This window comes from Trachypithecus francoisi, unplaced genomic scaffold (genome assembly GCF_009764315.1).
Source record: "Trachypithecus francoisi isolate TF-2019V2 unplaced genomic scaffold, Tfra_2.0 Lachesis_group4, whole genome shotgun sequence".
In the NCBI taxonomy this organism is placed as follows: domain Eukaryota; kingdom Metazoa; phylum Chordata; class Mammalia; order Primates; family Cercopithecidae; genus Trachypithecus; species Trachypithecus francoisi.
Window position 1 is genome coordinate 31,508,975 of NW_022681469.1, and position 18,534 is coordinate 31,527,508.

An 18,534-nucleotide genomic window follows, 5' to 3' on the forward strand; every position below is an offset into this window, starting at 1 on the left:
TGGGATTTTTCTGGGCCTGGCCTGGAAGTAGCATATGTCATTTCTGGTCACATTCTGTTGGACAGAAGTCAGTCATAGGACTCCACCTATCTGTAAGAAAGTCTGGGAAATCTAGTCTATCCTGTACTCAAAGATGAGATGAATAAATTTCGGTAGCTAGCTCATGGTTTCTGTGACACTAACCTTATTCAGTTTAGCTGTTAGAGGATACTGCCTAATATGAGACCATCATATGTGGAAAAGGCATGGTTTTGTGCAGTTTAATGATAATATCATTTCTTTAATGATAAAGTAAGTCTGAAACTCAGGACACAAATTTGGATCTTCTCACTCCAAATCCTATACTAATTGCAGGATGTTTTGGTGTCCCTTATGATGACACATGATTGAAGAAATACCATGAAGGTCTACTTGTATGAAAACATTGTTCCCTTTTCTGTGGAGTCCCTGCACTTGGGGTTTAATGCTCTGTGGCTGCTGTCTTAAAACTTCAATAATTTTATTTTTGATTTTGTGTTTTGTGAGTGAAGTCTGATAGGACAAAGGAGCATTTGCTGGAGACATGGGGCCCAGACTTACACAAAGTGCTGCCTCCCTACCTCCCCTGGACAGGTTCTCTGGCTGCCTGCCCTCTGGCCCCTGGTGCCCTGGGCCTGCCCTGCTATCTCCTGCCCAGTCTCACCTGATGACCAGTGCCACCCTCTGCCTGGGCCAGGAACCAGGTCCTGGGTGCAGGTGCAAGGAGGGCCAGAATCTGGTACATGCCCTATGGTATCTCAGGGCAGGACAAGGTGGCAGCTGTCTCCATCACAAGTTTGACACCATTTCACATTGTGAAATGCCACAACCCATTTCACAGGTGACTTCATGGAAGCCTCTCAAACAACACCCGATCCAGACACTGAGTATATATTGACATGGAAGTGACAGTCCTTTGGGGTTGCCTGTTGCCCCGGGGCTGGGATGCTGACCATGGGGCCCCGTGTTTTCATTTTGCACTAGACCTTGCACATTATGTAGCTGACCTTGCCTGAGATTCCCAACTAAAGGCACTATACTGAATTATATAACAGGGTCATCCCCATTTTCTCCAGAAGTTTTTTTCTTTTTTTTTTTTTTGACACATGGATTTACCTAGAAGGTATGCATAACTCCTTTATCTGTCTTCCACTACCACATTAGTATGGATCAATTCATGAGTTTTGCTAATTGTGATCAAAGAAGGCATCTTAGTCTGATCCTAAAGAAATCCAGGGCTGTCAGATTTCTGCAAGTAAACTCATGATAAGAAATCCTGTGGTAGAGGGAGGCGGGGCCAAATTGCAAGGCTGAGGCAGAATAGCTAGAGGACCTCAGAGGATCCTGGCCTGGAAAGGCAAATGAGACACAGTGAAGTGCCCCAGGCATGCTGTGCAAGGAGAGGAGATGCAAGAGTGGAGGGAAAGGGGATAGGCAAAAAGGAAATTCTCCTTTGCCTGACAAATTTTCTTGGGTTAAGCTTTGCTTTGAAGATTCTTAACCTTGAGGAAAATGGCAGCTGGAAGGTAAGGTGTGTATCAGCAGTGTTTATATGCACAAATCTAAAAGAATCTTTGAAGTTTGGCTGGTAATTTTGCATATTCTTCTATGACAAGTAGTTGTAGCTCTATTGGTATTATGTTACCTCTCACACAAAAACAAGCCACTCAGAGTAACTTATAGACATATAATTGTGCCAGACTTCTGGTGTTTTTCTACTTCAGTATCAAGAAGAAAAATAAGCAGGAGGACTAGAAATTGAAACTACAAGTTGTGGTTACTATACCACTATTCAAAACCACTATTTGACTTCCTTTTGTATAGCCATACTTTCTCAGATAAGTCATTACTGTTTTTAACAAAAAAGTGTTTTGGGTTGGACTGTGTTTTCACCCCCAAGAAATTTGTATGTTGCATTGTGAACTCACAGTATCTGAGAATGTAACATTATCTGGAGATAGGGTCATGGCAGAGTAATTGCTTAAGATGAGGTTATACTGGAGTAGGGTGTATCCCTAATTTAATACTGGTGTCCTTATAAAACTGGGAAATTTGGACACAGATACATACACACAGGGGAAATACCATGGGAATATTGGAGTTCTGCTCCCACAGCAAAGGAACTACCAGAGGCTAGGAGAGAGGCCTGTAACAGATCCTTCCTTAGTGCCTTCAGAGGGAGTATGGCCATGCTGAGGCCTTGGTTTTGTACTCCCAGTGCCCAAAACTATGAGACAATACATTTCTGTTGTTTAAGCCACTCAATCTGTTTGGCGTGTTGTATTGCAGCCCGAGAAAACTAATACAGTAGGCAGAAGTATTTCTGAATCTGTAAGATAAGAAGTAATATTTCATAAAGATTCTCCATTTTATTAGGAAGTGACTGATTCAAACAAGAGAAAAGAAACAGGAACCATGTGTCACTAAGGTATACAGAATAAACCAGCAATTTCAATAATATAATCCACCAGTAGATGACTCAAAGAACCCTAAATCTTTCTATTTTAGTTACAGTTCTTAAAGAATCACAGAATCCTCTGTCTGAAAGGGACAAAGAAATCCAGTACTCCTGTCCTCTGTATTTCCAATAGACATAAATATTATTGAATATTTCTCATGAAAAGATTCTATGATCCTTCTCAGAAATTTTTCTTGCCAGTCATTTGGACTTAGTTATTCCAGTTTATACCCGCTTTCTCCCCAAAATGATTCAAGGCAGTTGCTGACCCTATTTCTGTCTAGTCTGGAAAGTCACAGCCATGTTGGTGGCTGGATCAATAATACAATCTTCGTTAAACCATTTACAGGGATCAATGTGACTCTTCTTGCTATAAAACCATGTAATAATTATAGGAGATGTTTTGATATTGGATCTAATTCAACTTTATTAAATCATATATTAAAACAAACACAATGGGAAGACTCAGGGAGAGAAGGTGAGATGCATAAAGTCTCTGTATTTTCCAGTTCATGCAGCAGCAACTAGACTCCCATTCGAGTCATTCCCTTTATTAGTGAGAAATGCAGAGCCCCAGACTACAGCTGAGCAACTATGTTACTTGAAGATAAAATCAATATATAAAGTTAGGATATAAAGGAGCTAGATTCTTAATATCATTCCTTCACAGCAGCTGGAGATTATCGTTGCTTCCCATCCTGCTTAAAACATTTGTAGCTAGCAATCATTAAAATAATACATTTGAATCTGTCCCTTAAATCATGAGTTTTATTGTCTTCCCTTCTGAAGCTGAGCCTTGAGACTCACTGCAGTGGGAATGAGAGAATAGTTACTTGACTTCTTTCATCATGAAACTAGGCTTGGGCTAGAGTTGATTATCTAAATTCCTTTAGCATATCAAGTACCAAGCCTACTCACCCGAGATCATCGTGCCTGCCATAGTGCAGAGAAAATGTCCTTTTCTTGCGTGACAGTCAGCCCATGAAGCTTGCAGCCCTGGCTTGGATAAAGATACAATGTAGACCAGTGATTTTTAACCCAGAGTCCCATTTTCATAATTAATGTTTTGTAATACCTCCTTTCTAATTCTGAAATGAAAGTCATAGGTAACAGAAATTATCTCTACATATAATTTCCAAAAATCAATATAATAACCTAAGCCTAATATAAAAGAGACATAGAAGGAAAGCAATTTGTTATAAAATAATAAGTCTTTCAATGTGTAAATACCTGGGCATGTCTAGACTAGAAGATATAATGAAGCAGTTAGATGCTTCTCTCTTGTTATAATGAAAAAGTTTGAATTTAAGAGAAGTGAAAAACTCTTGTGTATAAGAAATACAAGAAAATGAAGAGCAGAAGCGCAATGGAAATGAAAATGTAAACTGGAATAATAAAAGATCAGACTTATTTGTATGTGATAAGAGAAAGAGGAGAAATAACCATAATTGAAGTGTGGATAACAGCCGAGGCAAATTACAGACAGTTGAAAAGGAGAAAATGAGGAAGTATGACATTTGTACAAATGAGTTTGGTCTTGTTTGTTAGTACAATGTAAAATGAGTCTCTTTATTATGACATTGGACAGATTGTAGCACACACACAGAAAACATATCTCCTGTCTTAAAATCCTACTGCATTCCGTTTTTGGTATTTAAAAAGACCTTGGATACTATGTCCTTAGATAGGCAAAGAGGATGAAGGCAGATTGAAAAAGAAAATAACATCAGAAGAGGCATCCAAAAGGGTTGCTTGACAGGCTTCTGGGAACAGAGTCAAAGAAAGATTGAAAACCAACAGACCATTAAATTACTTAATTTTTGTAATTAAGTAACTTTCACAACATAGATAACATTTTATACAACGTTAAAATATGTAAGTTGGAAATTATATAAAATATTTTTAAACAACCCTTATTGTTAGCATTCAATTATAGTTCTGGGTTTCTGAGTCTGTTAAAAGGAGTCTCAAATTCCATCTGATACATATTTGCATCTCACAGCAACAAATGCAGATAAAGAAAAGCATGTTGCACCAGCAATTCAAATACCATGAGGGCACTGCCACTAGTGATGAGATATTCTGAAATAACTAACAAACCTTACTAAGCTTCCAAATAAAACAAGGTATAATTGGCACACAATTTAGATGGTGGTTGCATTCCTTGAATTCACTGCATATTAAAACCATGCAAAAATACTTCATGATTCCATGTAAACTGGAGTTAGAAATGATAAGCAATGTTTTCACCTCTATGAAAGTCTAGTGAGATATTCAAAGGTCAGCCATGATATTTCTTGAGAGAAGGTATACAAATGGCCAATAAACACATGAAATAGTGCTCAACATAATTAGCCACCAGGGAAATGCAAATCAAATCACAATGAAAAAAATCACAATGAGGTACCACTTCATACCAAGTAGGTTGGCTATAATAGAAAAGACAGACAACAACAAGTATTGACAAAGATGTGGAGAAACTGGAACCCTCATATGCTGCTGGCAAGACTGTAAAATGGTACAGCTACTTTGAAAAACAGTCTGGCTTTTCCTTAAAAGGTTAAGCATAGAGTTGCGATATGACCCAGGATTATACACCTAGGAATATACCCAAGAAAAGTGAAAAGACATGCCCACTCAAACACTTGTACATGAATGTTCATAGCAGCACTGTTCACAATAACCAAAAGTGAAAACAACCCAAATTTACCAATGGATGAATGGATAAATAAAATGTGGTATGTCAATACAATGGTGTATTATCCAACATAAAAATGAATGAAACACAACACGGATGAACCTTGAAAACATGCTAAGTAAAAGAAGTCAGACATGAAAGGTCATATATTGTGTGATTCCATTTATATGCAATATACAACATAGGTCATAAAGGTAGAGAGTAGATTTTTGGTTGCTCAGGGATAGAAAGTTCGGGGGAAATAGGGAGTGATTGCTAATAGGTACGGGATTCATTTGGGGGTGACGAATGTTCTGAGATTCTGGTGATGGCTGTGTAACTCTGTGAATACACTAAAAACCATTGAATAATACTTTAAATAGATGAATTTCCTGGTATGTGAAATGCATCTTGATAAAACTGTTGCTGAAAAAGCATAAGGTACAATGTTGCAAGGGATGGTCCTAAACACTGCCAGATATCTGGTATTCCTGAGCCTGTTCAACTAAGTGCTAGTCACACTTCCCAATCATTGTGCCAACTAATAATACCTCCACAGAGTTCCAAAACATTCCCTAGTGAGAATCATTGAATTGTGTAAGACGTAAAAAAATTCTACCAATTTTGGTGGACTAGAAAGGAGGAGACAGAAATGAGGGTGGGAAGCTTGTTGAACAAATTCTCATCTTTGTTCTGAGGCCTTGAAACTCTAAATGGAGAAGAGACATGCTGGCCTTTTCCTAACCTCACCAATTGTGGAAAAATATATTAGATAAATTGAGGAAAGTATCACAATTGGATGAATTATCCTTTCACTCACTGTTTGGGATCCCGGGAGGAAACCGTAGTGCAGGACAGTCCTGCACCCACGTGGGGGAGTGCATACCATAGTTAAAAAGGTTATGTGGCGTATTCAGTAATGGTGTGTTCAGTAAGAGAGAGGTTTAGTTTGCATTCCTGATTCTCTCTCAGTTCCTGTGTGGCCTGGATGCTGAGTTTAGAGTTGGCAGGCCTGCTATGTACAGTCTGGGCCGGGAGCTGGATAGAGTATGTGGCAAACACACAGATGCCAGCATGATCCCAGGGGAGGCTGAGCCTGGACCATGGGACAGTAATGGGCTCTAAGCAGAGTGAAGAACAGGCCAGAAATTCATCTAACATAGATGTTAATAGTGAACACTAGCAAAAGATCCACATGACCCAAAAATTTCACTCCTAGCTATACACCCTAGAGAAATTAATATATACATCCACATAAAAACTGATGCACAATGTTCATGCCAACATTATTTGTAATAGCCAAAAAGTGGAAACAACCCAAATGTTCATCAATGGATGAAGAGATTAAAAAATGTGATATGTTAGTACCATACACTATTATTTGGCATTCAAAAGAAATGAAGTATTGATGCATGCTACAACATGGGTGAATCTTGAAGGCATTGGGCTAAGAAGCCAGACACAAAACGCCACATATTCTATGATTCCATTTATATGAAATGTCCAGAATAGGTGAACTGATAGAGCTAGAAATCAGATTAATGTTTGCTAGAGACTGGAGGAAGAGGGTAATAGAAAGCAACTACTAATGAGTACAGGATTTCCTTCTGGGGTAATTAAAAGGTTCTGAAATTAGATAGTGGTGATGGTTGCACAATTCTATAAATGTACTAAACCCCACTGAATTGTTCATTTTAAAAGGGTGACTTTTATTATATGTCAGTGATATCTCAATCAAAAAGTGCACACATACGTAACAACTCCACATTTTGTGTGCACATTTGAGTGTAGTGAGCACATCTATATATTTGCTACATACTCTGATATTTTTACTTTGCTGTTAAGATAAATGACCCCTGTATATGGCCTATAAGGGTCTTCTTGATCTCATCCTATACCATGCCCACTGTGCAGCAGCCACACTAGCTCTCATTCTTTCATGAAGACTTTTGCACTTGCCAGACCCTCTGCCTAAAACATTCTTTCTACTACACTTTAATTGGGCAATTCCTTATTTCCTTAAGCAAGGCTTCCCTGACCTCCCTGGCAGGGTCAAATCTGTTATACACTCTTCTAGCACCATATTTCTTACCACACCACTGATCGTATTATGCATATTACATTTGGTGATTTTGAGTTAATATCTGTCTCTTCAATTAGACTGTAAACTCCTTGAGGGCCAGTGTAGTCATGTCTGATTTTGTTTACCCATACATACTGTAGAACAGTATCTGACACACAGTGCCTAATCTATGTGTAGAAATCAGTCAGTATTTATTAAATGAGTCAATGAGTGAGTCATTTTTCTCCTTAGTCCCTGTTATGCCATTTCTGAGTTTACTTCCACTTCTGTCCATTTGTGCCTTCACTCAAAAATGTTCATTGAGGCTGGGCACAGTGGCTCACACCTGTAATCCCAGCACTTTGGGAGGCCAAGGCGGGAGGACTGCTTGATCAGTCTGGGCAACATAATGAGACCTGTCCCTACAAAAGAAAAAAGAAATTAGTAGGTGTGGTGGTGCATCCCTGTAGTCCCAGGTACTCAGGAGGCTGAGGTGGGAGGATCATTTGAATATAGGGAGTCAAGGCTGCCATGATTGTGCCACTGCATTCCAACCTCTGGGTGACAGAGCAAGTCTCTGTCTCTAGAATATATATATATATATACATATATGCCAGAAACTTAAGGCTTCATGGACTATCCCTATGGACTCTTCAATATATTATTTTTGATAATGTTAGTCAACCAAATTATCTAATTTAACTTTGAAAGTTTTTTTTTAGCTCCTAACCTAATCCTACTTCCAGATTTCTTGCTCAACTGCAAATTTAGTTTTGTAGCAAATCAAACTATCAGTATGTGTAAGAACTAGACATAATAACCACAAATGTTTCAAATCCTGACCTAGTCATGTATTACCTATATGAAGACTGCAAAAAGCCAGCTGATTAACTTTCATCAGTGACTTTTGATTATACAAGTAATTGTATTCTCTTAATGAAATAATATTTTAGGCAAATGATGTAGTCTATATAAGTTAGTCATAGCAACACAGATTTTTACATATTATGCATATTTATACAAACTTCATTAGTATAAGCAGTAAGGTATTTTCGGTAGAAGTAGAGTTTCTCAAATTATGTAAATTGGACACTTCTGGGTTGACAATCATGAATTTTCTGCTGAGTGTTTAATAGAAGGAAAATGCTTTTTTCTTTTAACAATCATTTTGAAAAACAGATTATTTTTAATCAGAAAGTAAATTAATGAAAACCTATGCTAAAAAAGTAGACTTCATATCACTTGTAGGAGAAAGCAATTATACTAGACTATAAATGCCATGAAGGTGGAGATCACGTTTTTTTTTGTTGTTGTTCACCATTATATCCCCCAAACTTTAGTACCGTGATTGGCATATAGTAGGTGCTCAATCGATTGAATTGTGTGGCTGATATTTATAGAGAATAAACTAACAATGCTTGATCTTGGTGTTGGTGTTAATAGGTCAAGTTGCTGGCTTGTGTCTCAGTGTATGAAAGAAACCACAGTAAAAAGTATATTCTAACTTTGAATTAGGAAGGTCAAAACAGTAAGTCTGACTTCTTATTGCATGGTTCATGTGAGAAAAGTTTATTCAGATTTGTTATATTTCTACATATATGAGTTCAGAGGCATGAAGGTTTGGTTCAATTACCAGTCTTATCCCTTTCATTTTTGTTCACTGTCAGGGTGGGAATTAATTTTAAAACTACCCTTTTTACTCCAAGTTTCCATCAAGTGTTTGAATCCCTTTCACCATACATCTACTAATGTCCTGGCCAAAGTCTGAACATTTCCTAGTGGTGGGAAACTTAACACCTCCTGAGGCAATCCATTCAATTATAGGATAGCTTGGTCAGAAAATTCTTTATTCTGTTGCATTGGAATTAGCATTCCTGTGCTTCTCACACCCAGCAAGGATGAGTATATAGAACACATTCCTTTTCCATACAACACTCTCATATAGAGCTGAATACTTTGCTGGCAAGGCAAAATCTCCCCACTTCATGCGAACGTTCCATGCAGGACATGGTTTCAATTCTCCCTCTCCAGGTCCTCTCCCAGTGTGAATGTGTATCCATTTGTTTATATCTCTTTTAAAGTTGGTGTTCAGACAGATCTCAGTATTTTAGATGTGGTTTATTTGCAGTAACCATGATCCTGCCAAAATACTGGGTTTGTAGATAGCCATGTGTCTCATTTTCTTCTGGGTGTATAGTGACAATTTCTAAGAATCTGCAACAACCTCCTGTGTAAGTAAAGCTAAAGAAAGATTGGAGAAAGTGATTCTTTCCTAGGTCACATAAAACACTACTGGAGAGAATATGTAACTCCTTTTATCTACATGCTTAGGGAACATATGAAGGCTAAAATAAAGCTAGTTAATGCTTTTGCTTTGTTTTGGTTCGTATTTCCCTAAGTAAGATAATGGATATAAAGTGCCTGGTGTCTCATACAGAGTAGTGATTCAACAAATGTTAATTAGCTTTTTCTTTCTCTTAATCTCATATATCTATATATGTACACATCATATATGTACATATAGATACACATATGTACACATCAGTACACATATATGTACATGTAGGTACACATATATTAATATGTAAATATCACATACATGTACATATGTATTTTTGAGATCCTCAAAAAAAGAGTCTACAGAAGATATTTTATAGTCCACTTGAACTGGGCACAGGTGATTCTCCCACCTCAGCTTTCTAAGTAGCTGGGACTACAGGAAAATGCCAGCATGCCTATCTAATTTTTAAATTTTTTATGTAGAAATGAGGTTTTCCCTATGTTGCCCAGGCTGGTTTCAAACTTCTGGCCTCAAGCAATCCTCCAGCCTTAGCCCCCAAAAGTGTTGGGATTATAGGTGTGAGCCAATACACCCAGCCTGTCTTCATATTTTTTCTTGGCATTTTTCTGTCCCTTTTAAGCACAAGGATAATGTAGGGATGAACAAGTGGACTATAAAATATCTTCTGTAGACTATTTTAATTATTTGAAGACAAGAGTTCTTGGTTTTTTTTTTAAGTGAAATACTAAGGAACAGTTAAATGAAATACAAGTCTAGATATGTTTCAAACATTTCCAAATAAGATATAGCACTTTCACAATATTTATTTTTATTTGTATAAATTTAAGGGGTACAAGTGTACTTTCATTATATGGATATATTGTGTAGTCCTGAAGTCTGGCTTTTAGTGAGTAATGTTTAAGACATTAATTCTACGTACCTAGCTGACTTGAGCGTTATTTTGTATCTTTATTCATCTGGCTGGGTTGTGTGTTTAAAATGAATTTCTTAAGACTAGAAAGACAAGAGTTTTAAAAAATGAGGGGTTTCAATGATATCTTTTTGCACCTTCTTGAATTATAGTTGTCAGTTTAATAAATGATTAAGAGAACTAACATTGATGGGGAAATTTTTAAATATCCTATAATAGTTGTTCCTTAAAAAAAAATCTTCTGAGAAACGTAAAGCTATTTCATTCCCATAAATGTAACTGCCACTAATGACAGCTAGGGCACATGGTCTCTTCTAGCAATGAAATCATTATAAACACATTGAACTTTGACCCACTTTTTTCCAAAGGCATTTATTTTATAAACGAGAGTGACACTAGATTTAGGTATTCAGCCACAAAGAACCAAGAAAAAAATGTCATTCTATGCCATTGAAAACAGTGCTATTAACTCCAGCATCTAGGTGTTAATGGGATAATGTAGTACTGCCTGGCATCACAGGTCTTGCCAAGAATGTGGACACTATGGATTCTGTGGGGCTTTTTCCTAACTAGATAAAAACAAGTCTGCCTGAGTGGAGGGAGTAATTTCTTGTTGTTCTTTTTAAAAATGCTCAGCAATATACCTTTTCTTTACTCTGTATATGAAGATCACAACACTGAAAATTGCTTTCTAGTCTGTTGACTGTCTATAGCTGATGACTTGAATGTAGAAGTAACACTCACTAAGCTCCCTGACTTTTTGTAAAGTACCTTCGTGTGCTCTGACTCTAGAGATTTCTCAGATTCAAGATATACAACTTTCATCTGAATAGAATATAGAGTTTGAGAAAAATGAATGTCAGCTGAAAAAGATAAAAAAAGATCAGTTTTGTAAATCGGGGTGCTATTTTATAAATTACTTAAAATATTAGAGAGAGCATCTATGCAAATACCAGACATCTAACTAAGATTTTAATTTTGTTGTAGGTTATGGTCTGGTACACCGTAGTCTGTGTGTTCAACTAGAATTAAGACTTGAGATATGGGTACTAACTTTTAACTTTTTACTCAATTCCTATATGCCAAAAGTGAGTTTTTTTTTCTGACATTTTGTCATTAGAGATGAGACATCATCTCACTTTTCCAGATTTGGATTTGCTGGTTGAGAACAGGATGTGACTGAAGTTAGAGTAGCAGATTCATGCATATAAAAGAGCTAACTTCATTCTATTCCACAATCTTGAACTACAGGCTTTTTCTCAGTCTTGCAAGTAAGTCCCCTTGGCCATAAGGAGGAGCAGTTGAGAGAATCAATGAAAAACCCCAAATGCCTTTTGATGATATAATATCAAATACAAAGCTCTCCAATAATTACCTATTCAAATAGAATCATATATCATTTACATCTTAAGATTTAGGATAAATTACCCTGCTTACATGTAACAATAGATAATCTATCAGTCAGGTGTCTTTAAGAAGTAAGTCTTGGTAACATGATACTATTTGCTTGGAAACAAACCCATATTATTATCATCAATTATTATTATCTCCTCCCTAATTCAAGTGAGTTTACAAACTGATGCTGCAAACACTCCTTCCTTGTGTCCAAAAGCTGCTGTTGTCTATTTAGGTGCCTTACAAATTCCATGGTTTCGATAATCTCTTGTGCCTGACTTATGTGATTATCATGAAAAAATATACCCCTTGCATGCCTCCACTGTTAGATTGGGAGCACTTCAGTAATTAGACTAGAAACCCCAGGAGCATAGGAACTTCCTGTCTTATTTATGGATTTATTCCTAGGACCTAGCACATAGACACTAAGTAAATTTTTGTTGAATAAAGGGAAAAGACCTTGTCTTACTCATCAGTTTCGAATGATGTTTGGAATATAGCAGATACTCAGAAATATTGTTTGAATGGATTTACTGATAACTATCACAAGGTAATGGTATGCTTTTTCTAACTTCATCTTACGTATGAGTATACCAAAAGGTAGTTTCCAGTTACATAATTGATCATTAGTTTCTAATTATATTACAGATTCAATTCAATTCAGTTTACTCTTTTACTTTTGCTTTGACCCTGATAATTTCTAAAACCTAAGTAAGATTATCAAGATCATTATTTAAAAGGAGTTTCTGTGATAAAGCCATTGTTTCCTCCTCACAAATTACTTGTTAATAATAAAAGGAAAAATAGTAACTATGCAGTGGAGACACTAAATAACCCCTTAAGCCAGTGATGAAGATTAATATCAAATAGACATCGCATGCCTCTGGATGTGATACCCTGTGAAAGATACCAGTTCTTTAAAATATGCTGTCAAAATTTTTTTATTATCCCAATAGAAATGGAAAGTCATTCACTCAGGCCCATGCAGTAACTTTTAATGATTGCCTGTTATGTGCCAGCTACTGTGCTAGATGGTGGCAAAACAAAGGGGAATATGTTTATTGAGGAAATTGAGACTAATGGGAGAGTCAGATATTTAATCAGAATGAGGAGAAATTAGTTATCTGTGGGAGCTAGTTTCACAGGAGTCACATCTGAGGTGGATCCTGAAGGCTGGAATAAGAGTTCTCCAGGTGGAGAGGAAGGATATCTCCAGGCAGGAGAAGCAGCATGTGTAAAGGAACAAAGCCTTGAAAAATTCAATAATCATGTCTAATTTTATGCCAGATGTAGTTCAGAGGCATTAAAACTGAGTTCAACTACTTAAAAATACTTTCAATATGAAATATTACACACGTAATAAAAGTGCATAAAACAACTATCAGCTTATTGAATTATTATGAAGAAAATATGCATGTAACAATCATTGAGGTCAAAATCTACAAAATGTCTGGTAACCCCAAAGTCAATACCCCTCCATTCAATACCACTTCTCTTCCTCCAAAGGTAACTATTCTTCTATTATTTTAACAGTTGCTTTAGAGTTAATAGAAGGTAGACTTTTCATAGTCTACCTTCTAGTGATATACCACTTTGCATGTGGTATAAGACACTATTCTGATTTATCCATGTCTTTACATTTATTTAGTTTGAGATGGAGCTTGCTCTGCCACCCAGTCTGGAGTACAGTGGCGCAATTTCAGCTCACTGCAACCTCCGCCTCCTGGGTTCGAGCCATTCTCCTGCCTCAACCTCTGGAGTAGCTGAGATTACAGGCACCCACCACCATCTCCCTGGCTAATTTTTGTATTTTTAGTAGAGACAGAGTTTCACCATGTTGGCCAGGTTGGTTGCGAACTCCTGAACTCAAGTGATCCACCTGCCTCAGCCTCCCAAAGTGTTTGGATTACAGGTGTAAGCCACCGTGCTCGGCCCAATTCATGTCTTTACTATTTAGAAATGCATTTCTATGCAAATCAAAACCACAATGAGATACCATCTCACGCCATTTAGAATTGTGATCATTAAAAAGTCAGGAAACAACAGATGCTGGAGGATGTAGAGAAATAGGAATGCTTTTACACTGTTGGTGGGAGTGTAAATTAGTACAACCATTGTGTAAGACAGTGTGGTGATTCCTCAAGGATCTAAAACTAGAAATACCATTTGACCCAGCAATCCCATATACCCAAAGGATTATAAATCATTCTACTATAAAGACAAATCCACACCTATGTTTATTGTGGCACTATTCACAATAGCAAAGACTTGGAACCAACCCAAATGCCTATCAGTGTTAGATCAGATAAAGAAAATGTGGCACATATACACCATGGAATACCATGCAGCCATAAAAAGAATGAGTTCATGTCCTTTGCAGGGACATGGATGAAGCTGGAAACCATCATTCTCAGCAAACTAGCACAGAAACAGAAAACCAAACACTGCATGTTCTCACTCATAAGTGGGAGTTGAACAATGAGAACCGATGGGCACAGGGAGGTGAACATCACATACTGGGGCCTGTCAGGAGGTGGAGGGCAAGGGGAGGGATAGCATTAGGAGAAATACCCAATGTTGATGATGGGTTGATGGGTGCAGCAAACCACCATGGCACATGTATACCTACATAACAAACTTGCATGTTCTGCACATGTATCCCAGAAGTTAAAGTATAATTTTAAAAAATGCATTTCTAAACACTATTTACTTAAAAATTTTAACAGGTGTAAAATATACAGAGAATTATGCACAATCACATATGACAGCTCAATGATTTACCATAAAAGAAACATAGCACCATCACACAGCTATTGGAGTAGAACATCAACAATTGCCCAGAAGCATTTCTTGTGATCTTTTCCAATCAATTACTGCCACTGTCTTCTTCCTCACAGGAATAAAACCATTCATTAGTTTTGTGGAATCATATAGTCTATGTGTAGAATTATACATTATCTGTATATTTTGTGTTTAAGTTCTTTTTTTTTTTTTTTTGAGACAGAGTCTCGCTGTGTCACCCAGGCTGGAGTGCAGTGGCCAGATCTCAGCTCACTGCAAGCTCCGCCTCCCGGGTTCACGCCATTCTCCTGCCTCAGCCTCCGGAGTAGCTGGGACTACAGGCGCCGCCACCTCGCCCGGCTAGTTTTTGTATTTTTAGTAGAGACGGGGTTTCACCGTGTTAGCCAGGATGGTCTCGATCTCCTGACCTTGTGATCCGCCCGTCTCGGCCTCCCAAAGTGCTGGGATTACAGGCTTGAGCCACCGTGCCCGGCCGTGTTTAAGTTCTTTTATTCCACATTGTTTTTTTGATTTCATCCATTGTTTTGTGTAGCCATACTCTTGCATTTTCACTGATCATATTCCAGTGTATAAACTTAACGTAATTCATCCATTCAGTTGATGAACGTTTGAATTGCTACAAAGTTTTTGGATGTCACGAATAAAGCTTCTGTCAAGGTTATTGTACCTGTTTTTTGGTGTTTATGTGCATACATTTCTGGTGTGACATATACCTTAGGAGTAAAATTACTGGGTCAAAAGATAGTGGCATCTTCAAATTTAGTAGATAATGTCAAAACAGTTTTGTACACTCTCATCAGCAATTTATGAGTGTTCCCATTGCTCCACACCCTCTCAATGGGAATTCCAAATCAGCATTTGGAATTGTCTTTACTTTTAGCCATTCTGCTGGGTGTACAGTGGTATCTCATTGTGATTTTAATTTCCATTTTTTTGTTAGTAAGTTTTAACATATTTTCATATTTTTTAACTTACAGAAAATTTTAAACATATGCAAAATAAACAGAATAGTATAATAAATCTTCCTGTACTTATCACACAGCTTCAACTGTTATCAACATTCTGCCATTCTTTTTTTTTTTTTGAGATGGAGTCTCGCTCTGTCGCCCAGGCTGGAGTGCAGTGGCGCCATCTCGGCTCACTGCAAGCTCTGCCTCCCGGGTTCAACGCCATTCTCCTGCCTCAGTCTCCCGGTAGCTGGAACCACAGGCGCCCACCACCATGCCCGGCTATGTTTTTTTTTTTTTTTTTTTTGTATTTTTAGTAGAGACAGGGTTTCACTGTGTTAGCCAGATGGTCTCGGTCTCCTGACCTTGTGATCCTCCCGCCTCGGCTTCCCAAAGTGCTGGGATTACAGGCGTGAGCCACCGTGCCTGGTCAACATTCTGCCATTCTTGTATCATCTCTATAGCCACTCATATCCACTTCCACTCTATTACTTTTTACATTTTTAAAGCTAAATTTGCATACATTGAAAAATGTTAGTGGTCCAGTTTTAACAAATGGATACACTTATGTAATCAACAGCTCTATTATCTTCCCCTAAAATTCCCCTGTGTCCCATACTCCCTCCCCATCCCGTTTAATTAATTTTTGCTTTGTTGAATTTCTGCACAGGGTAAGAAATCTAGTGTGTTTGAAACACAAAGTGTGTGAGGTTATGGCAGGACCAGGTATAATAGTATTTTTTTTGTGTACTGTATTTTAGATCCTGCTGAGTGCTTTTTTCATTAACTGATTTCTCAAGAGAGGGTCTCACTAGAGTCATAAAACTTGTGAGTGATGGAGATAGGATGCTCAGATTTTTTCTGACTCCAAAATACAATCTTTGTACTAATGCTTTTTGTTGATTTGACTTATTAGTCTATGCAGTTGGCCGTCAAAAGGGATTTTGAAATGCAGAGTAACGTCGGGTTTGTTTGGATTATAATTCTGTTGATAGTGTGGAATATTGGAGTGAGGCTGAGATCAGTGGTAGTAAGAGCACAGAGGTGTTTATGGCAATGATTCAGAGGTGAGGTTTGGGACTAGAAGACTGATGGTGCATATGGAGAGAGGAAACTGTATTTCTTAGGTCTTTTTGAAGTATAACCAATAGCTTATGGTTCCAGGTTAGGTGTTGGGGATAAGTGAGAAGAGAGACCTTGTAAACAGGTAATTCATTACTTTGCATCTTTCCAGATGCTCCTCTCTATAACTCCAAGGCTTCTATCTTCGGTGCCCAAACCGATAGCAACACTGTTATTAAAATCTGGAAGAGGAAGAACAGGTTTGGTGAGAAGATAAATTCAGTTTTGGTCTGGCTAATTTTGACATGCCTGGGGAAATTTAGATGGTCTGTCTTACGGGCAGTTACAAATAGAATTGAGAGGCTCTAGAAACAGGTCTGACCTGGAGATAAAACTTTAGGAATCATCAGAATATGTATGTAACTGGAAGCACAGGCCCTGGACTCAGATTTAGGCTTAAAGATCTAGGTCTAGTTCAGACACCCATTGTCTGTTTCCTTATTGGTAAAGTGGGATAATATCTAACCCAGGATCTTTGTAAGGATTTGATGGAAAAATAAACAGCACTTAGCATGTTGTTTGAGTCCAGTAAGTGACAAAATTATCATTAGCTATTATTAGATTGCAATACAGCTAATATTTTTATTATTATTGTAATAGCTAACTTACTATAACAAAAACCCTTTTTCCCCATGGAATTCGCTTAAATGCTACATGAAATGCATTTAAATGAAAGATCTGTAAGATATGGTGTGATAGCCACAAGGCAGCATGGTACATGCATCATTGTGTCATTTGGTCGGCAAGACCTATGAGTGCCTTTAGCACAGGGAATGGAAGATACGAAGCTATGTCAGCAGTTCTCCAGTAGGCAGCTTACCTCCAGGGTAGCAACCCAGTTATATCCACTCCCCACCCTCCTTAAAACAAGCATTTTAGGGAAAGGATTATCTTCATTTTTCATGTTATGTTGTTTGCAAAATACTTAGGTGTTATGTTCTACATAATTGATAACAGATCAACAATTTAATATTTGTCCTTCTAAATCAATTTTTCCATGACCTTTCTACAATCTCAGACCCTATCTTGGCTCATAATTTGATTTCTACATCATTTTGGATTTAGTTATGTGTGGTAAAATGCCACATCATAATCAAAGCTGTCAAAATCTGGACCAGAGTACACAGGTCCTTTAGGAACTATAATTGCTTCTAGATGTTAGGTTCTTATGCTGTGTTTTAGTGGGATCTGCTTAGAATAGATGGAAAACTAAGAATGAATCTTAAAACATTTGATGAGAAAAACAAGTTCAGCAAGAAAACTTAAGGAATCACCAAAACGTATTTATAGAAGGCCACCAGACTGACTCAGTCAGTTGTAAGAATAAGTCTGACTAGTGTTTCCTTGTTTTACTGTTCTTAAAAAAGCATTAAAAAAAATCAGCAGCTTTAATTAGCTAGTATTATTTTCAAAATAATTATATATTGTGAGAGATTAAATGTGAAAATCATCACAATAATTCCTCCTATTCCTGAATGTATATCCTTTTGCAATTTGATTTTGCTGCTTCGGCAAGTCTGAGTGTCTACTTCCTGAATTTAGGCTGGCTCTTTGACTTGACTAACAAAATGTAGTGAAAGTGTTGTCATATAAATTGTGAACTGAGGGCCTCAAGAAATCTTGTAATTTCTACTCTCTACTGGCTTGGCATGCTGCCACTGTATGAGGAAACCCAGGCTAGTCTCCTTGAGGTTGAAAGGCTACAAGAAGAGAGGTCCAGCCAACAGCCAACACCAAATACCATGTGACTGTACCCAGTCAAGCCGCTAGATGATGGTAGCATCTGCATGGGTCACCCTAGACAAGGCCAGCCCAAATTATTTATCTTCAGAATTGAGAGC